The sequence below is a fragment of the Curcuma longa genome, chromosome 3 (genome assembly GCF_044706935.1).
Source record: "Curcuma longa cultivar G26 ecotype Majalengka, Jawa Barat chromosome 3, ITB_CL_G26_1.1, whole genome shotgun sequence".
Taxonomy (NCBI): domain Eukaryota; kingdom Viridiplantae; phylum Streptophyta; class Magnoliopsida; order Zingiberales; family Zingiberaceae; genus Curcuma; species Curcuma longa.
Window position 1 is genome coordinate 18,078,382 of NC_133863.1, and position 23,409 is coordinate 18,101,790.

The 23,409-nt window shown below is 38.1% G+C and overlaps 1 pseudogene; it reads left to right on the top strand.

Moving 5' to 3' along the window:
• Positions 1-16,729: 16,729 nt before the first annotated feature.
• LOC141825162 (uncharacterized) lies at positions 16,730-18,591 on the top strand (annotated as a pseudogene).
• Positions 18,592-23,409: the final 4,818 nt, after the last annotated feature.

Consider the following 23,409-nt stretch of genomic DNA (forward strand, 5'->3'; position numbering starts at 1 on the left):
GTCAAGAGGATGGTTTTTTTGGATATGTTTTTTTGAGTAATTTGAATATACAGGACAAGAAACTACTACTTGGGTTAGATGTAACATAGTCAGGCTAGTGGGGACTGACACATAGACCATGTCCTGAACTAAGTGAGTATAAGATGGGTGAAATGAACAGAGATACTAATAACTATAGCTGCTGAAGGGTTTAGAATATGTTCTAAAATCAACAATGATTTTTCGATCAATTGGGGGTCATGATCTACTATTAAGTGACACTCATGATCTATTCATAATTAATAGTTAATTATGAATGACCAACATAATTGAAAACCTATTAGGTCACACATACTATGAGTATATCTTAAAGACTTAAAAATAAATTAGAGAATAAGATTCTCAAGGACAAAGAGATTAAGTCTGATTGGACCAGGCACAGGGCAAATATGAAAAGTATTTCCCGCATTGGAAGTGCTTATGGGCCATGCCTCATCCATGTAAGTTGGGCCTACTCATTCGACATGGACTTGGGTTTTTGTTTACACCTCTTGTAGGTTAGTCAAGCTACTTATGTGATATGGGCTTGGGCTTGCCTCTCAAGCCTTTAATGAAGAGGTATATAAATACCTCTCCATGGAAAAAAAAGGATTTTTATTTTTCTCCTCTTGCTTTGTTGGCACTGCCCATCAAGAGGGTCTTCCCCCTCTTGTGCCGCCTACAAGCCCTTCTCCCTTTTCTTTCTTCCTCACTTGGATCGTCTTCAAAAGGAAGAACTCCTAAAGCCACCGATTTTCCTCCTTGGAGTCACTGACCTCTCTCTTCTCTTGTGTCATTTCCTTGATTTGGCTAGTACCAAACGGAGAGGTAACTTGTGGCTTGGGAAGGAAAGGTATGACTTTTAAATAGCTATTTCTTATCTACATTTATGATCTTGTTTATCAGGATGCACAAAACTTTTAAGAAAATTTATTTCACTTCCGCTATATGTTTTTCAAAAACATATATTTGTATCTTGCGAAAAACCCCAACAGAGGTTGTTTTAATCTCCGAGAAGAGTATGCCACATGGGCGTTGATGTCAGAAGCCCCAGAGTCTCTAACACAACAATCGCCTAGTCAGTCGGACTACTTCCTCCTTCAACTAGACTTAGAGAAGAGGTTTATGATGTGGTGGAGATAGTAGAGGCCACGTGGTAGGCCTAAGACTCAGTCAACACGGACCCCGATCAGTCTAACTTAAGATGGAGCTCGAGTCAAATTAGCCTACCTTACGACAAACTTAAGTCAAGTTAGACCATCTCTTTCGAGTTCAACTCAAGTCAACTAGGCCCAAGATAATGCACCTAGGTCAAGTCAGTCGACTCACAGCTAAGCTCGACTCGAGTTAGCCCGAGTCACATTCAAGTTAGCCAAACTTAGATCAAGCTTAAATCGCTTCCGCCCTCGGATGCAACACAATGGTTATAATGATGCCAATTCTAGAAGAGTGTGCTCTTTTGGTGAAAAGGAAAGAGGTACATCCTTTGGGAATCTTGACCACTCTTCACTCTATATATAAAATAATGGTGACAACATAGAAAAGTACATGAGATATTACTATTTTCACTTCTTTATTATTTTCTCTTGTAAACTCTCCTCAGAATTCGACTTGAGCGTCAGAGAGGTTTCATCAAGATCCGTCTTGGCCTTCCTTATAACCTTTGTTCACTCCTTTCAGTCGCCATCACCATTGCCAGAGACCTTCATGGGAGTCCTTGTGTTGCTCGATCTTACAACTGTTGACTTGGCAAGCACCAAATTTGACAACTACTGACTTGATAATTGCAAGACTTCACAACCATCCAACCTAATAAGAACTGACCTGATAGGAGCCGACCCAACAAAATCTGACCTGATGGACATCCGACCTATCAAAAGAGCTAGGCTACGAATACATCGAGGAGTCAATCCATCCCTTGATCTTAGATCGATCAAAGATATTAGAAAATTCAAGAAGATATATAAAAGAAAATAATGTTCAGATTTCAAAAGCAATTTTAAAATATTACTTTAGTTTAGAATTATGAAGATTTATACTGAATATATTGAAAATTCATCGAAACATCTAAAAAATATGAAGCTCCAAAAAAATGATTTTAAAGGGTTTTGATGTTTTAAAAATAAAATCACAAAATTTTTAAGAATATCAAAACTCCTAGTTAAAAATTAAAAAAAAACACAAATAAATTTTAAATATTAAAAATTCAAATAGGTATTTTTTAAAAAATAATAATAATAAAAAATCACATGAAATAAAGAAACTTATTAAAAAATTATAATTCAAGAAACTCAAAATCATATTCCGCACTTACAAAAAACTTTAATGTTTCATTTAATGTTGAACTAATTTTACATAAGATTTTATGCTCTTTAACGACATAAAATTCTTTCAAATATAACAAAATTCAATTTTCTACCATATAAAATTGCTAAACTAACTTTCAAATTAAGGTAAACCTTAAAACCAGCAAAATGACTTCGAGTCTAATGATTTTGGAACTCTTCGCTTCATACAATTTAAAATTTATTTAAATTTGAACAAATCAAAATGACCTAAATAGCCTTTAGAATTCAAGCCCCTTCAAAATTGACCAAATAAATTTAGTACTAGTAAATTAGAATCTCACTACACTTCTTATCTCGAGCTTCATTTTCCTCTCTCGCAACCATTACTATAAACAACATAACCGTCAATTCTTACTTACCGCGCGCACAATTCCCCTCCCTCTCAAAGATATGATTTGTATCTACCCCACCCTCTCGACTAAACACATCTAAGTCTTCATTTTATTTGTCTCACATATATTATTGCTTGTAGCAAGATATGAGTATGCGATAATTGAGGTATGAAAATGTATGAATCATGATCGGTTGATCGAGAAGTTGCCAATGTAACATTCCTATGGAAAACCAAGTTGAGACTCAAGGGGAGGGTAATAAATGTGCTTTCATACTTGCAAAGCAATCATTCTTGCATAGTGATCTATCAAGAAACAAATGGAGCCCTCTCACATGGAAGAGAAGCAATCATTCTTGCGATTGAAGCAAGAAGGTTTGTAGGCATGTGCTTCGGCCAACATGCCATGTTATTCGCATAATTGATATGGATATCTATACATTAATTCCAAACATTATTAAGAATCTTGCTAGAGCTTGAACTATGAACTTCTATGGAGCTTAGGTAATCTTTATATAGATCTAAGAACTTTGCCTAATTGAGTTAGTCAAAGAGCTTGACCATATCACCAACTTTCGACTTAATATAAGTTGAAAATTGTTCATCAAGCTTACAACTTATGAATAAGTTGTTTGTGATCACAAGTTGCATAAAAGTTTTTTTTTTAGTAAAATTGTCCTTAATGACCCTATTCGTCCCCTCCCATACCGAGTGCTTTGGTAACTAGGTGTTCAACACCCGTCCCCCCTTTTAGGTTTTCTTCTAGCTTGAATGGTGGGAGTAGGTTCGGTGCTCAAACTTTTGCGAAGGAGGTAGCATCATTTGCTCTAATTGATGACTTGACTTATCCATAAATCTCTCATTAGGCTTCTCGCCCATCTCCTCGTCATCTCTTTCTTAGTAGATTTTGGATCAATGACCAACTAGATAGGGATTGGATAAACAATACCCAATTTTCATCAATTCCTACAAGTGACAAATTCATATTCATCTTTTTGATGAAAGATAAATGTATATATAGTGAGGCAAAATGTAATTAAGGATAGTTACTCATGTATGAAGTATTATATTTGAGTAGATGTCCAAGGTCCAGTATTCATGCACTTGTACTTTTTAAAAGGACAAATTCATATTCATGGATCAATAGCAAGTGTGAGTGATGAATAGAATGTTAAAAATATAATAAAATAAATCAATTAATTAATTAAAAAAGCATACTGATATAAGAATTTTTACATGATTTACAGATCTCCCTCTCAATCTTGCTTAAACCATCCATTAAGATGATAAATAGTGAGTTCTAGGTGTCAAAAACTTTGCAAGAGCTTACATAACCCTAGCCACAATGTTCACTTATTGAAAGCTTCTTCATCACTTTGAATTGAATGATTTTTTCTGAAGATGATGGGGATAGTGTGGGACTCCTACTTTTGTTCTTGTTTTTGTGTCTTGAGTGTTACTCCTCTTCTTTCCTTTTCCATCCTTACATAGTTGGATTCATGTAATTTGATAATAGAAAACAATTCTATTCTTTTTAGAATACTTATCAATATTTTTGGATATGTAGAAAGCATCCACCATCCATGCCCAATGATCAATGTGTTATTGAAAAAGCATTTAGCACATTATATTTTGAAGTAGATCTCAATTTGATCTTTGATGCTTGTGAGTTTATGATGAGCTCCTTGTACCATGCATGCATTTATCCCACATTTTCTACTTGAGTGTGTAGCAAATTACTTTGCTTCGATATTCTTTTGTGTAGAAAGATTCTTTGTGCAAAAATATGTTCAAACTCGGTTGATCTCTTATATTAGAAGAGCACTCCATAGGAAATTTTTAACCTTTTCATTTGCTATATATTCTGTTGGAAAAATATGAATGAAAAAAATAGTGGATCGGGTCTCATGGAAGGAGATGAGGAGTTAAGTTCCACATTGAAAGTTAAGTGGTATTAAAGTCGGTTTATAATCACAACACATTAAGGACAGAGTGCAAATTTAGGGCTTGGATTGCATTATGCCCAAATGACTCTTGTACGAGCACTATTACACATGGGGGATCAATTGAGGCAAATTGTCCAAAGTGAATCAATTAATATTTTACCACGTGGATGTATAAGTATTAATGTGACGATATGAAACGGTCAAGCGATTAATGGAGAATCTGTAATCACCTAAATGAAACGGCAGATCATTAATGGTCGACGATTGCCATTTCAAGCAAGCGAGCAAAGGTGATAAATAACTTTTATTTGTCTATTTAATCCTGCCAAGGTACTGAGCTCCTATATAAGGAAGCTGCGACCAAAGGCTGAGGAGATAGACATATAAAAGCATAAGAAAAGAAACTCCATCCACTTTTGTTCCCCCTCATTTCATTCTTTCTATCATGCAATCCGCTCGACAACTCTGATAGTGTTCGAGTAGTATTCGGACTTATGCTAGGTCGCGATCAGTTTCGCCAAGAGTCGACAACTATGTCAAATACATGCCTCAGCATCTCAATTTTCCACTCAAACATATCAGCTAGCTCTCAAGTCTCAGTCACGATCATGGTTTCAATGTTGTATCATAACAAACAAACGTCCAACGTGACCTCAAAACACTGTTAGAGGGGATGAACCTATTTTAAGAAAATTGTGTCAAACGCATGCAGCACCTCGGCATCTCAATTTTCCACAGATTCATAAAACTTGTCAGTCGAGCACATGGCTGAGCCCTCCAACACACTGAGGTCATCATCTCCTCCAGTTGCCGAGATTCGACGTTTTCCAGAAAATGGATATAAGACAAACTGATAGAATAGAAAGCCAACCCTTGACTCTCCCTGTTCTTTCATTTGAATTTAGATATCTGCAAACTCAGAGATTCATCAGCAAACAAATCACAGCGAATCAAATATCAGAGCAAAAATCAAAAATGTGCCAGAAGTTAGCCATAATCGAGCGATTACCATCGATTTTAGCATGACTTAATCGATCAGACGATCGATTAAAACTCCATATAATCTCTCTGTTTTCTCAAAAAAGTTTTAGTCTCTTAGACTCAAGGTTACCTCCATTGGTTAATCGATCCACCCACCGATTACAAGTGAACTCACAATCTAATCACCTGGTCCACTCGTGTCTCACCTGAGCCAACCACAATGGACCATGTATTCAGAGAACAGGCTCTCAAGCCTTCTCTGACAATGATCCGATCTGGAGACAAGTCACCAAGCCTTCTCTGACGACAGTTCGGTACGGAGAACGAGCTACCGAGCCCTCTTTGATCTGATACAAAGAACGAGCTACCGAGCCCTCTCTGACCTAGTTCGGTATAGAGAACCGACTCCATCTGGTCTAGAGAACCTCACTTCCCAACCAGCCAAACTCCGCTCCGATTGATGTGGTAAGCACTCGGCGCTCAAGCAGTGGCGACCCACTCATGACAATAGGTATGACTCGATTGGATGTGACAGTCGAAAGTCATGTAACGCAACCCACTTAAATCCGTGTCAATATCAAAATAACAAGGCAGCACTCGACACTCGCAACGCAACCCACTTGTAAGGCACTCAGCTTCGCACTCTAGCTCTTGGGAACCACTCGGTCCCCTCGAACTTCGTGACACTTAGAAGCACTCATCATTTGGCTAGCAACATCCCACTCGGGCACGAGGAAGTCCACTCGATAGTCCGATAGATGGCTACATGATTGACTTAGCACTCGACAACTTAGACAACCCTAAACCCAATTAGAAATGTTCTAATCAATTATGGGGAGAAGCCAAAGAAGTTCTTTAGGTTGACTTTCAAGTGGTGGCAGCAGAAGATGAATTCGTCTACCTGACCACGTTGAACCTGGCCTAGTTCTTGATAGAGGAACCTCCCAAGTTGGCTAAGGATACTACTAATGTCCAGACCATCAGTAGAATGGAGGCATGGAACTATTCAGAGTTCCTATGCCAAAACTACATCATTAATTATTTTGCAGACTCACTATACACTGTGTATAACACAAATAGAACGGGTAAAGAACTATGGAAGTACCTAGATCAAAAAATTCAAGACGGAGGATGCGGGGGCCAAGAAGTTTATTATTGATCGATTCCTAGACTACAAAATGGTTGACTATAAGACAGTGATCATCCAAGTCTACAAGCTTCAAGTGATCCTACATGAAATTCACTCAGAGGGCATAATGCTGAGTGAAACCTTCCAAGTAGCTGCTATCATTGATAAACTGCCACCAACCTAGAATGATTTTAAGAACTATTTAAAGCACAAGCAAAAGGAGATGAATGCCAAGGAACTCATTGTTAAACTTTGCATTATGGAAGACAACAAGAGTTCAGAGAAGAAATTATTCTCTCAGGCTACTGTGAAAGTCAACGTGATCGAGCATAATTAAAGCTCAAAACAAAAGAACCCCGTATCTTCTAAAGTGGCTACAGTGGGATCCAAAGGAGGCATCAAGAAGAAATTCTATGGGAACTACTATAATTGTGATCGAGTTGGTCACTAGTCTTCGAAATATAATAAGTCAAGGAAGAAGCATCAGGCCAACCTGGTGGACAAAATCAAAGGGTCAAAGATGGGCCTCTGCACTATGGTGTCTAAAGTGAACCTGGTGGCTTCAAACCTGAGATAACAGTGGATTGATATCAGTGGCACTCAACATGTGTGCTCCAACAAGGAGATGCTCCATAACTTTGAAGAATTCAAAGATGGAAAAAAGTTATTCATAGGAAACTCAGCAACCTCGGACATCAAAGGCTAAGGAAAAGTGGTACTGAAGATGACCTCGAGAAAGGAGCTGACTTTGAATAATGTGCTATATATTTTGTAGATTTGAAAGAATCAGATATCCAGATCACTTAAGCAAGCATGACTTTTACATTATTTTTAAGTTGGACAGAGTTGTTCTGTCTAAAAATGCAATATTTGTAGGGAAGGGCTACGTAAATGATAGGTTATTCAAGCTCAGTGTAATGGTCATTAGGCTTAAGATCATTAAAAGTGAAAGCTCTTCAATTTATATGTTTGAGACTTCCAATTTATGTCATGGTAGATTAGGGCATGTTAACTATGATGTGCTATATAAATTAATTAACATGCAAAACATACCTACATTCCACCTTGACCTAAAACATAAGTGTAAAACTTATGTTGAAGCGAAAATGACAAGGTCATCCATTTAACATGTTAAAAGAAGTAGTGAATCACTTGGCTTAATCTACACCTATGTGTGTGACCTAATACTAACACATGGTGGAAATAAATACTTCATCACTTTTGTAAATGATAACACAAAATATTATTATGTATATCTTCTCAAAAGTAAGGATGAAGCTATAGAAAATTTGTTCCCTATAAGAATGAGGTTGAAAATCAACTTAATAAAAAGATTAAGTTGGTGTGAAATAACTGAGACAGTGAATATATATCACCATTCGCTGAGTAGTATGTTGAACATGGGATCAGATACAAAATAACAGCTCCCTATACTCCTCAATAAAATAGTATTACTAAGTGAAAGAATCGTACTTAAAAAGGATGATGAATGCTCTTCTATTAAGCTTTGGATTGTCAAAGTGCATGTGGAGGGAAGTTATATTAATAGCTAATTACCTTTTAAATAAGATGTCCCAGAAGAAAATAGATAAGAACTCTTATGAGTTGTGGAACGGAAGAACATTCTACAAATGCTTACGAGTGTATAACTGTCTTGTAAAGGTTTTGGTGCATAATCCAAAAAGAATTAAAATAGGACCAAAAGCTATTAATTACATATGCATTAGATATGCGTACATAATAACAATGCTTATCGGTTCCTTATGTATGAGTCTCAAATGTTGATATATACATAAGAACTCGATTATTGAATTAAGAAATGCTTTGTTCTTTGAACATGTGCTTCCTTATAAGACCTAGAAGAGGAAAGTTCCTCAAAAAGGGAATTTGAACCACAAGAAGAAGAAGAAGCTAAGCAGATGAACTAATTGAGATTGAGCAGATGAAATAAAAGAACTCAAGTGGAGAAATCCTTTAGAATGGATTTTAAGACTTTCATGTTAGAAAGTGAACCCTAAAATTACTCAGAAGCAGTAAACTCTTCTAAACCTCAATGAAAAAGCCACTAGATTGCAAAGTCAAGTGGATCTTCCTTTGAGAAATAAACCACTAGATTACAAGTAGATTTCAAGAAGAAAATAAAATCAGATGACACAATTAATAAGTATAAGGCTAGATTGGTAATTAAAGGATACCGACAACGTGAAGGTCTTGATTACTTTGATACATGTTCTCCGATAATGAGAATAACTTCCATTAGAATGTTATTGGCTATTATTGCTCTATGAAATCTAAAAATATATCAAATGGATGTAAAAATGACTTTTTTAAATAGGAATTTAGAAGAGAAAATCTACATGGAGCAACTTGAAAGATTTTCTATGCTAGGATAGGAAAACAAAGGTTGTAGATTAGTGAAGTTATTATATGACTTGAAGCAAGATTGTTGATAACTATGTTTATGCTTTTTTATTAATATGTGAAATAGTGATTGTTCTTATGAAGTTATGATCAAATATATATTATTTGACATTTTATAACTCTTTTTTGGATTATCTGTAAACTCGTACGAGTTTATGATACGAATTTACGATACGAGTTTGTGCACCCCTAATCGAGTCGACACTGGAATCGCGATTTTTGACAACCTTGGCTCTAAAGTAGTTGCATGAAAAATTCAATAATACTATAAAGGAAAGTGGATTTAAAATCAATGAATATGATAAATATGTCTACATGAAAGCCACAATAATGACTGTGTTATTTTATGGCTTTATGTGGATGATATATTTATCATTGAAAGCAATGATAAGATGATTAGATCTACTAAAATCATGTTGAACTCAAGATTTAATATGAAAGATGTGAGTCTTGATATGCTTCTAAGAATAAAATTTCTTAGAATATCAGAAAGACTTGTTCTAATTCAGTATCATTATGTGAATAAGATTCTTAAGAAATTCATCAAGTCAGACTGATGCGGAACACTAAGGGAAGGAAGAGGAAGACTGATGCGGAAGGGTGGGTGATTAAAATTTGAAGAAAAAAAATTATGATTAACTTGCAGTGATAAAATAAAATAAAGTAATTACGATGATAAAATTAAAGTAATTATAATGAGAAAGAAAACTTAATTAATTGTAATAAGAAAAAGTAAGATCATCATAAAGATAATATCAATATAACGTACACAAATTAAAGCCTGCAAAGAGTATTTACTTAAAATAAAATAAAAGAACTCGTAGAGAATGTATGTGGTTTATGAGTAAGATCATCAAAAGGATATTTGTAGATGATTTTCAAAATTAAAACTCAAATCCTATATATGTCATACCATGATGTTTTTGATATATTTGGTTGATGAAGGCACTCTAAAACTGTCAGTTAATTTTTCTTTAAGGAGGGTATTGTCTACCATTTCATTGATATTCAAATGGTTAGCCCCATGATTATCTGTGAAACCAGGTAACTATGCTATAAAAACTATCAAAATTGGCCACGGATATATGTCATGCATGATGTTTTAATATATTTGGTTAATGAAACCAACTGTCCTCCCCAACTCAATCCATAGAATCATAATCGAAATATCGATCTCATTTGCCCTATCTCAAGAAGTTCAAATGGTGTAATAGCAAGGCACTAAGTAAGTACTCAAGTACTCATGAGTTCAAATCAAATCTCAACTATATTATATTGTAGAATATTTTTCTTTTATAGGATGAAAAATCTAAGGTGATTTATTGGGTGAAGAGTCGCTTGTACTTTCAGATTTATCCGATGAGAGTGCTAGAAATCAAAGTTGAACATGAGTAAAGGGTAGCGAGTAGTAGGGATGACAATTTCCTTCAAAACCTGATGAAGGATCCGATGCCCAACCTGAATAGAGGAAGATATGGAGAGAATTTTTGAGATCTGATTAAATAATTAAGTAATCGGATATGAGATTTTTCATATATGGGTATGGGGTGGGTTTAGTAAAAATTCATATCCGACTCGAATATCTGATTAAATAATATATATATATATATCCACTAATTTTTTTTTCATTTCACCTACAACCAATTTAAAAAAATAAATATAATCTTTTCTTTTTCTTTTTTAACTTTTTTATCATATTCTATACTTACTATTTTTGTTAAATTATATTTTTTTATATGATATTAAATTTAATATATTTTTGTTAAATGATGATAATTAAAAAGAATAAAAAATTATTAGTATAAAGGATATCCAATTAGAAAATTAAATATAATAAATAAAAATAGAGATAAAAAATATAGATTCGATCCAAATTTCATCCATTACTTATTACCATCCTAACGAGTAGGGAAGAATCGGATGGTGAGCCCATGTGATAGAGCGAATTATTTATTGTTCGGATAATTGATTAGAAAATTAAAATTTGTTAAGTTTTTTATAAAAAAAATATGTGAAAAATATAATAAAGAGAAATTGGGTGGGCCCAGCCCCTGACAGGGGTACAGTTGCATTACTGATAACGTGGAGTTGTTGCCATTGCACTGTCCAACCAACTCTGCTCTGCTCTTGCTCAGGATAACTCCATTTATTACTTCAACACCCAAACCATGTCTTATCCAAATCTACATTTTAAAATAATTTTATGATGCATGAAAAAAAATATGGCAAAATTCCACTTTCACTTTATATCTATGCGGTCTGAAAATTCGGAGACGAGAAACGAAAAACACAAAAATGTAAATAGGAAATGACAATAGTTGAAGTTTTCATATTTTAAAAACGTCAAATACCTCATCAAATCGTCACGAAGAGGTGCCACGAAGGAGTGCCAGCAGCGGCGCTGATGGACGCCGACGGTGTGTCCGCGCTGGCGGATTTGCTGAGGAGGGAGCCACTGGAAGGGGGAGACAAGGATCTGCATGGCAGCGCTATACTTTATGAGCCAGAGGGGCTTGCATTTCCGGGGTCTGGTTATATATATATATATATATATAATGAATCCAAATTTAAAAGTTTTAGAATAAAAATAAAAAAAAAGACATCCCACGTTTAATAAATAGTTAAATGAGCACTTCTTTTATAAAAAAAATCATCAAATGAGCATTCTACTCGATATTTTATCTTGAAAATATTCTTACTTTTAATATTATTATAATATCTATGATTAATTACTGTAACATATTATGTAGCTGCTATAATATTATATCAGTTTTTACTTCTAACGTTATTCTAGCATCTACAACTAACTGTTATAACATATAACAATTAATACAATATATTATTTAGTAATTGTAACAATTATTTAATTGTTGTTATAAATATTTTTAAGTGATTTTGATTAATTTAAAATAATTTTAATAAAATTTAAATAATTTTGACTAGAATTTTTTGATATAATAACATTTTGAGTTTAAAATTTTAAGATTTAAGATTTAGTCACAATTGTATAAGTAGCTACCTATGTAGTTGTTATAATTATTTTAAAATAATTTTAATGAAGTTTAAATAATTTTAACTAAATTGATAAAAAATATTATGATATAATAATATTTTATGTATATTAATTTTGATTAAAATAAAATAATAAATTTTAAGTCGTAGTAGCTACTCAACAACGTTGGAATAATAGGTATTTTTGATAAAAGAAATATTTGATGGGATTTTTTTGACTTTTTATAAAAAGGATGTCCATTTAATAATTCGTTAAATATGGGATGCTCTTTTGATTTTTATTCAAAATTTCATGAATCGAGATAATGCTAAGACTATTTTGATTAAGGATAGGTTGGTGAATAGATTGAGCTTGCAAATTAAAATTTCTTTTTGGTAAGGACAAATAGAATGTTAGTTACCATAAGGCGCATGCATTGTTGTATGAATGTTTTTTAATGAGTTGCCCCTTTATAAGTGGTCTTGAGATGTTTATAATGATTACTCCTTTCTCAATACAATGAATGAAATTAATTAAGTACAAGAGAGACTAATAAGGAGCTTGAGTCTATGCATTCAACTTTGTCTAAACCTTTGGAGACCTTTGCTTTGCTTGAGATGTGATTACTTAATACAATGAATGAAATTAATTATATACAAGAGAGATTATCAAGGAGCTTGAGTATGCTTTTGACATTGTCCAAACCTTAGGAGACCTTTGAGCATTGTAAGCACAACACTAGAGGAGGGTTTTGGAAATTTGTTATAGCAACCTTTACTAGCTCAATGCTCTCCATGAGCTTTTATAAATTGGGACCAATGACTATAATTTGAGTGCTTTTGGTTGACTGATCAAGTAAAAGTAGTTATTGTGCAACCAACAGCTAACTAGGTAGTTCATTCAAAATTATATCTAGTCGACTGCTCATGCCTCGAATTAGCTAGATTCAATTCTAGTTCATTGTAGCCCAAATAGAAATTTTCTATTCTTGAAATGATCAATACTTGAGTTGATTGAACACTCCAATTAATTAAGTCTCACTTGGAGTCGACTAAATATGCTCAAAGATCCTACTTCACTCATGTTACACCCTCATAAGCTTATGCAAAGCTACTGAGATTAATTGTAGTGTATGGACAGTTATCTCTCAAACACAAGTTTTTCGACCTTGATGTGAAATAGAGTACCTGATAATGTGTTTTCACATAACAAGAACTACAAGCTCACCCTTATTACAGTTTAACATTAGAAGGATATTAATAGTGCATAGTGTGGTAAGTGGGACAAGGTAAAACACTATGTCAAGCCCAAAGCTAAAATAAAGCTTGGAAAAGATAAATAAGATAGAGTAAAATGTCAACAAGATCATTCTCTGAGAGAAGAGAGGTCAGGGCAAATAACAATGTCGAGCGACTACAAAAAGGGTCAAAAAGGGCTAAGAGGCAAAGCATAACATTGAGTGGTTGTCTGAGGGAGCAGAGACATAGGATCCTAGGGCATCGTAGTCTTCATAGATGAGAAGGAGATCGGATTATGCGTAATAAAAATTAAAGAATTATAGCCCCTCCTAGATTGATCGTAATTTTCATACTGTCAATACCTAATGACCTCTCTCCGACAAGAGATTTTTTTTCTTGCTAAAGAAGTTCCCTATTAGGGGCGCAGGAGGAAACTACAACTTAGAACCTATTATCCCTGAGTTAAAAGCATCACTTAAACTACTAGATACTCTATTTTAGATGTAGCTAAACATATAATATTATTAAATATAATTATCTAATGTGAATTTCTTATTATATTAAAGATTAGAGAAAAAAATAATTTTTACAAAACAAATAATCTCTTTATAAATTCTCCTATAATATTTTAAGGGTGGAATTATATCCTTTTTTTTCCCCCTTTGAACATAATTTATAAGATAATTTACTACACTGCATAGTTAAATTTATGTAATATTAAAATGCGTACCCAACTTTCATATTTATCAAAATATATAGCTATTTCCCATTATGCCCCTCCTTTACTAGTAGTTAATTGTCTAAAATTCATCAATCAATTGCTAAACTTTTTGTGCTCCCATTATATGACAGTCTAATGAATTCATGATAAAATAATTCAAAGCTATGTCAATTTCAGAAATTCACAACTCTCTATCTAGACTGTGAAATTCATATTTGAGGAAATGGTTACATTCAAAAGTTACAAGTAGTGCAATGAGCTTAATTTAAAGTGTTTTTGAAGCGTATAAGGTTAAAACTCATTGATGACCTTATAAATCTCATAATTACTTTAAATCAGGATCATTACACTTCTAGGAGCCTCTTGAGTGTAACTATGCCCTTAGATCTAGATTTCACAATCTAGTTTTAGAACTGTGAATTTTAAAATTTTTATAACTTGAGATAATTTAACACAAACTCATTAAAGTGTCTAAGCTTTCATACTTACTCACCAACACTACCAAAGGATTCCTAGAATTTTTCTGGTTTAGACCATGTCAATATTTTAAAATTTTGAATATTATAGAATCATCAATGAGTTTTAGTCAAAATTCATTAATGACCTTCGACACCTTATAATCACTTCAAATTAGGATCATTACACTCCTACAAGCCTCCTGACTATAATCATGCCCTTAAACTTGGATTTCATTGTTTAAATTGAGATATATGAATTTTTAAATTCTTCACAACTTTGAGATAATTTGACACAAGTTCATTAAAGGGTTTAGGTTTATCATACTTACTCACTGACATCACTAAAAAATTTGTAAGACTCCCTTGATTTAGACCATATCAAAATTTTGAAATTTTAGATACTCTAGGATCATCAACCAGTTTTGGTCAAAACTCGTTGATGACCTTAAGAACCTCAAAATCTATTCGAACTAGGACTATTATACTCCTGGGAGCCTTTTAAATATAATCATGCTCGCAAACTTGGATTTCATAGCCTATATTAAGAGTTATGGATTTTTAAAATTTTTACAATTTTGAAATAATTTGGCACAAGCTCATTAAAGGGTCTAGGTTTATTATACTTACTTACCAAGCCTATCAAATATTTCCTAGTGCTCCCTTGGTTCTAGAAACTGAACTAATAGGGGTAAAAAACTATTTTGTGTTATTTTTTGGCCACCAACAGCTTGAATTTGATCTCCAATCCATTCGATCTCCAATCATCTGAGTGCTAAATGAAACTTTCACCTAGGCACAATTCTTCATGATTCAAGTCAAAACTCTTTCAAATTCAACTTCTGAAACTAGAATATGATAAATTCGATTTCCAATCCATTCGATCTCCGATCATCTGAGTGCTAAATGAAACTTTCACCTAGGCTCAATTCTTCATGATTTAATTCAAAACTCTTTCAAATTCAACTTCTGAAACTAGAATATGATACATCCAGAATTGATTTTGAAACCATTTTTGTTTTTGAGTTTTAACATTTTGAATGTAGTTTCTTAAATGTTGAATGAAGAATTTAATTGCATCTTGAAGGAGTCCTAACTAATGTTCAGATCATGTCAAGATTTTGAAATTCTGGATATTATATGACCATCAATAAGCTTTGATTAAAACTCATAGATGACCTTAAATATCTTAGAAATACTTCAAATAAAATTCATTGCACTTCTTACATCCTCTTGAGTATAATCATGCTGGCAAACATGAATTTCATAGTCTAAATAGAGAACTATGAGTTTCTGAAATTAACATAAGGAGACTATCACATAATGAGAGCGTTAAAAGTTTAACAGTCAACTAGAATAGTCGACTTTTCATATAACAATCGATTCATGAGTTATAGGCAGTTGACAGTTGATAAAGGAGGAGTATAATGAAAAATAACTACGTATTTTGATAAATATGAAAATTAAATTAGTATTATGAAAATTTGACTAGACAATTTACTTGAAGGAGTCCTAACTAATGTTCAAATCATATCAAGATTTTGAAATTCTGGATATTATATGACCATCAATAAACTTTGATCAAAACTCATGGATGACCTTAAATACCTTAGAAATACTTTAAATAAAATTCATTGCACTTCTTACCTCCTCTTGAGTATAATCATGCTCGCAAACATGAATTTCATAGTCTTAATAGAGAACTATGAATTTCTAAAATTAACATAAGGAGACTATCACATAATAAGAGCATTGAAAGTTTAACGGTTAACTAGAACAGTCGACTTTTCATATAACAATCAATTCATGAGTTATAGACAGTCGACAGTTGATAAAGGAGGAGTATAATGAAAAATAACTATGTATTTTGATAAATATGAAAATTAAATTAGTATTATAAAAAATTGACTAGGCAATTTAGTAAATGATCATAGTTTATATTTTTCTAGAAAAATAATGTTTTTTCCTCCTTATTTTTACAGTTACTAATTATCTAACCGATCGACCCAGCGACCGACTTACTACTTACAAGTTGACAACTAGATCTCGATTTCTCTTTGGCACGCGTAGATTTCAACACGTACCAATCCTCAAATATACAATATAAACACCCCAGTCGAGCTCCTTGAGGCTCCAGCCCTGCCTTCTTCACCAATCTTGGCACTGCTTTCTGCTCTCTTCCGTTCTCTTTCCTCTGGATCCCCCGTCCTCTCCTCTCTTCGTGACTGGCAGCGCAGAGCTAGGCAGAGCAGAGGCCTTCCTGTGCTTGTTGAACGTGGAAGCATGAGCAAAGAAGGAGACAGCCTCAAATTCTTCAAAACGCCGCCGCAGGTTACTGTTTCTTTCTTAATTAATTTCACACTCTGTTTCCTTTGCTGCATCTCCTCCTCAACTCAATGCCTTCGGGGATGCTCTGTCGTTTCCTCACTGACTGCAGGTCTGCGTGATGAGAGTGAACATATGCTGCGACGGGTGCCAGAGGAAGGTGAAGAAGGTGCTTCGCAAGACTGACGGTGTGTGCCATGCGTGTTTTTTTTTTAGAATTCCCTTCTGCAGATCTTGCGTTGCAGTTTGTTTGTAAATGTGGGATTTTGATTGGTGGCGTAGGGGTGCACGATGTGAGGATCAGCGTGGAGGAGAGGAAGGTGACCGTGACAGGAAGTGTCGAGCCGGATGTTCTGGTTAGGAAGCTCAACAAGGCCGGGAAACATGCAGAGGTGCTGTCTGTTAAGGGCGGCGGCGGGGGCGGCGGCGATGGTGGAAAGGGGCAGAGCCTCACTGGCTTGCTCCAGAAGCTGCAGCTTGAGCATCAGATGAAGGAAAACGGAAAGGCCCAAAAGGAGGGCGGCGGCAGCGGCGGCGGTGGTGGAAAGGGGCAGAGCCTCACTGGCTTGCTCCAGAAGCTGCAGCTTGAGCATCAGACGAAGGAAAATGGAAAGGCCCAAAAGGAGGGGGGCGGCGGCGGTGGGAAGGTGCAGAAAGGCCAGCCGGTGGCAGAGACGCAGCAGGAGGGCAAAGGGTTCAAAGATTTCAAGTTTCCAAGTTTCAAGGACCTCAAGATCCCATTCAAGAAGCACAACAGCAAAGCAGCAACCAAACGGGATCCTTCCCCCGAGGAGGAGCTCGATGATGACAGCGAATTTGATGACGAATTAGACGATTTCGACGACGAGGGCGATGAAGACGAGGATCTCAGCGACTTGGATGAGTACTCTGATGATGAGCTGCTGACGAAACCAAATGGAAGTGGAGTGGCTAAAGACAAGGGAGGAGAGAAGGGAATTAATGGTGGCGGTAAAAATGGTGGTGGAGCAAACAACAACAAGGGTGGCAATGGCAATAGCAAGAACATTGCTGGGAGCCATGCTCATAATGGCAGACCATCATCCAACAAGGGTGGTGGGAAGTAATAATGGCGAGGGAGGGGGCCTTCCATTCGGTAACATGCACCCGCCCATGGGCTTAATGGGGAGCAATAATGCTCAGGGCCCTCCGGCCGGAGCCTACTTCCCGCCGGATACAATGGCCGGCGGCGTGAACCCTTACCAACAGCAGTACCTACAAGCACTCATGCAACAGCAGAAGCAGCAGCAGAGGATGATGATGAATGAGCTTGACCGACCGGCCGCCTTCCAACCGATGGGCTACGGTTACGGACCGCCGCCAGGGTACATGCCGCAACCGCATCCGTACACCATGTTCAGCGACGAGAACCCTAACGGTTGCTCAATCATGTGAGGAAGAAGGGAAACAGCTAGCAATGCAAGTAAGCTTGGTCCTACCATGAAGAGAATAAGAACATGGAGAGAGTTGTTACGTACGTTATTCTTTTTAATTTCATATATATATATGTGTGTGTTGTGTATCATGAGTTCAAATGTGTTACTGAAAATCATGGCCCACTGAATGGGTGAGTTCACTAGCTCTTGTGTTTGTTGTGCTTGTGGACATTGGGGTGGGTGGCCATCAGGTGGTGGTGTTAGGGTTAGGGTTAGGTTGGCAACCTAATTTGCATTTGCTTGATGCATTTGGACACTGAGAATATCTGTACTTGACAGCTAGGTGATAGAGCAACTACAATTACTGAGAGAAACTCTGATATATTTTGTAATTCAGTTATATAATTCTTGCGATCCTGATTAATTCTAGAAATGATTGATTCGTCTCTATAAAAGTCTTTCATCGACCACGAAAGATAAATCAGGAAATACAAATGAATTTTGAGAGACAATTCAAAGTTATAAATTATTTTAAATTCTTTTAGTGTAATATGTACTCTTAGATAAGATTTAAACTTTTGTTGCGTAAAATATTCATCTCACCTTTTATCGTTGTGTTATAACTTAGGAGTTTCTTGCTGATGGGGAAGAAAAGCATGTCGTCCAGGTCACCATGCACGGTGTTCCTGCCACTATAGGAAGTTTCCAAAACGTTTTGGAATGAGATGGTGCTCATCATGACCTCGTGGAAAGGCTAACTGATATAGGCCTGGCTTGATGGAGAGAGAAAAAAATTATGACTTTAATACCATATAAAAATAAGTAAAGAAGAATATAGGTGTTAAGATCCATGAGTTGATATGGTAAAACATGAGATGCTCATTTTGAACGTGTCTCAATGTTAGCTCTATAGTGATTGGAAGAAAATAAATCATAGTGACTGAATGACTTCTTCAAATGGGATGGATTTTATTCTCCAAGAAATTATTTTCTCGGAGATTCAATCATTGTTCTCATATGACAATCTATCATCCGATTACCAATTCGATTATGACCGTGGGGACAAGACCGTTGAGTTGATGATTAAATGGTTAGAGGAGCATTTTTGTGAAGTTAACTTTTACTCTTTGTTCCGGTTGGATGTCGTAGACGGTTAAGTCATCCGTCAAGAATATGCCACCTCAACCTTTGCTGGTCCCGCCGACAAAGAAGTCTGAAAAGAAAGAGCTGAGCGAAGGGGTCAGCGAGGCACCGGAGATTCCCGGCAGGCTAACGCGCTCAAGTCAGCCAAGAGCAAGAATAAAGAAGAAATATATGAAGTTGAAGAGGATTCGAGAGAGAGAGCCCTTCGTACATGCGGGGGTTTATATAGTAGTCGAAGGGAACATTTCCTCTGTCAGAGGAGCAAATTATGCAATATTTTAGGGAAGCAAATCCTGTGATTCGCTGTCAAACGAACGGGTAATATGACATTAACGGCACCATCTCTGACGGTCTCTACCCATCCAGCGGCTTGGCAGAGCTAATTATTCTCATCTGATGGCTGTAGGTACAAGTGTGTGGGGATCTAGGGGACCAGGTTTGGAACCTAGTAACTGTCCTTATCTTTTTGGCATAGTCCACATGCTAGGTTGTCTTCTAGTACCAAACATGGCCGAAAGAGAGACTGAACCCAAGCCAAATAGATGGGTCGGACTGTTTGAGGATGAAATCAGGAACGAGTGGCCAAGGTGTATAACTGAGCGGCCGAGCTGTCGGAGCATGTGGCCGAGAGCTGAGTCCGAACTGACTGAGCATGTAAACGAGATGGTGGAGCTGTGTGGCCGAACTGTCTGAGCATGTAGACGAGATGGTCGAGCTATGTGAGCACGTGGTAGGAGAGCTGAGTCCGAGCTGACTTAGCATGTAGACGAGATAGCCGAGTTGTGTGGCCGAACTGTCTGATGGGTCAGACCGAATGAGACTGTCCGGGCCAAATGTTATTGTAATCGGGTCATTCAAAACGCTACTGAGCCAGTCAAAATAAGGTTTGACCGTTGACCCGCCGGATGCCAGCTCGAATCGATTATTAACCTATTCTACCATGTCAGACCAATAAAGGCTTGCCATATCACAAAGCCTCTCCATCAAGTCTAGTCGAAGGAGGCGTATGTCGACTGACTAGACAACAATTAGTTCGAGTATCCTTCACATGGATCAGGTCAAGGGGGCGTTGGCTCGGGTCTAGCGTGTGTTCAAACAATTAGTGAGTTGTGTTCGCACTGCATAAACGATGAAGGATCGGCCCTTGTCGATCAGGCAAATCCTAGCAAGTCGGCGAACATCGGCTAAGCCAAGCATAATGAGTCAACAAGCGTTGGATGGGTTTTGATTTGGCTTGGGCGCAGGTTGGCTTGGTGAGTGTCACCAAGTGGATGTAGTGAATCAGTGTGTGGACTGGAGTTCGGCTGGAGAGTTAGAGATAGTAGAGTTAGACAGGCGTGTTAGAGAATGCTTTGCCTTGCCCAAACCAAAAGGGTTTTTGCCTCGGCAAGTTAAGAATGCGAGGCAGGTCGACTTGGCTTCGTACATTAGCCGAGTAGATGTAGTGGGTCGATGTGTGCACTGGGGTCGGATTAGAGGTCTAATCATACTTAATGTGCAAGATACGCAATCATCATGGATGTAAGGGGTGTATCTCCGCATTGATGGCAGAGAGCGTGCGCGATCTGCGATGGGATCCGTGCGATCAAATCCGACGTCAGATGACCACTCGCCATTGTCAGTCCTTCGACGGTGCGGATGAGGGGTCCGGCAAGAAGCAAGGACCAGGATTGACGTTGAGTAGAGAGGGTGGAGAGAGGCTAAACCAATCGGATTGGTCGGACGTGCAGTGTAGATCTGGTCATCGGGGCATAACCGCCACAATCCAATGGCCTTAAGGCGACCACGTCACCTCTGTTGGGCCCTATAAAGGGGGAACGTCGTCAGCGTGTTTGAAGTTATCGAATCTAAGTGCCTCTCCATCCTTTCTCGTAGCACGTCCGAGCCCTTTTCCGTAAGTCTCAACCAATCATCTTGTAGGTCTGACCCCTTTTTCTGTTAGCCCTGACCCATTCGTTCGTAGATCCCAACCCCTATGGCACCCAAATCTTTGAAAATCCCGTGGTTCGAGACCTGGTGCCTTGTTTATGACAGGGATGCCATCAACATGTTCACCAGCTAGCGCCGATGCTCCCTGACCCAAGACCAAGGGGGTCAGCTCCAGTCGAGCACCGCCAAAGCTGAAGAAGACTCTGGGTGCCGAGGGCTCGGCTCGGACCCGGCCGATCGAGGAGGGCTAGAAGAAGAAGAAGACCCCCTTCCGCAGCCCCACCGATGAGGTCGAGTAGTCCAAGAAGCGGAAATGCCTTGCGTCCGCTGATGGGACGAGCTTGGAGCAGATGCCACCGACCCAGCCGCTGGTGCGCAAGGGCAAGGACCGACTCGGCGAAGAGTCGGAGGCACCTCGGTCTGCACTGGCCGCCCAGCCTAGCGACGCGGCCTTGGAGGGGTCAAGCGCACTTGCTTAGTCTCCCCCTCACCCCCGATGGGGAGCTTGCCCGAGCATGTCCGAGTTGACTCGGGAGGTCTATTCGCTCGGGAGTTGAGCGAGGAGGCAAGCGAACACCTTGAGGCACACCAAATGATCATCCCGCAACTCGGGATGGTCGCGTTGAGCGATCACTTGTACGAGTCATACATAAAGGTGAGTCGGGTGCTTCATTATACTTAGTGTCTATTTTTGTTTCCTTTTATTTTTGACCAATTGTGCTTGCTTGCAGATCGGCATGGAGCAAAAGGCTCTCCACCGCCATCTGGTCCGAGCGGAAAAGCGAATCGCTTGGATAAATGACGAAATAACTCGCCTGTGGGTGGAGCTGACGGACATACCCCCGATGTAGAGGGGGTTGGAAGAAGCTTTGATGGACGTTGACCGAGCCCGAGCTAAGCTGGTTATGGCTCAGGGAGCTCGGGAGAGGGTGGAGGCGAGGGCGGAGGAGTGGCGGACGAAGGCCCAGGATAATCTGGCCCGGGTCCATAAATTAGAGCTGGAGTTGGCTCGGGTCAGGACTGAGGCTGAGGACACCTGCCAATCGGAGAAGCAAACCTGAGAAACTTGCTGAGAACTAACTTCTCCAACTGTGAGCCGACTTCGGCAAAGAATGAGAGCAGTTGGATGGGCAACTGGCGGAGGCCCGAGCGAAAGAAGAGCAATTCATCTCAGAGTTCAAGGCGGCCTAGGCGGAGATAGAGGATCTCCAAATGAGTGAGGAGGCTCGGTTGCCGGAGCGCCAACGAGCCTTCCTGGCCTCGCCTGACTTCTTCCACTTGGTGGCCTTGAGGTCAAGCAAAATGATGGAGTACGACTTCAATGGTGTCATTCGACAGTTTTTGAAGTCGAGACTCATTGCTCGGGATGCCGACCTCAGTTTCCTGGACCTAAGGAGGGCATGGAACGACTTGCTTGAGGTCGACTGAAGGGATTACCCCGAGGAGACTAAAAGACTTGAAGTTCCCACGAGATCGATCGAATGGACTGAGGTGCTGACCGCGATCGAGTCTATTGATCCTCTAGCTTTGACAAAGCCAACTGACCTTCCAGAGCTAGCTAACCCTCCAGCACCGGCCGAGTTAGTCGACGCCCGGTCTTGTCTGAGCCTGCTGATCGCCCAGTAGAGCCAGTCGACCCTCCAGCCCCAACAACTTAATCGCGGGGTTTTTTATTTTATTTTGTAATCTCCTTTTTGTTGTGGAATGGAAATTTAGAATTTTCTATTATTGTTTTCAACGTTTGTGATTTCTGTAATGCTAAGTATTTGAGCGAGTGAGCGAATTGGTCAGACAAGTGGAATCATTTGAGCGGGAGCGCGGCTCCGACAAGGTAAATGACTTAGCCGGGCAAGCCGGTCTCAGGCCCCGGACCAATGAAACCAAGCTGAGCGAGTTGCTCGGGTGAGTGAAGTGTTATCGCAAATGAGTTTTCCAAGTGAGGGACCCGCTCGAGTGAGCCGAGAGTTTTGCATGAGATATCTGACTAACATATCATTCTTAAATGAACTATCCGAGTAAGTCAAATAATAATTTGAAT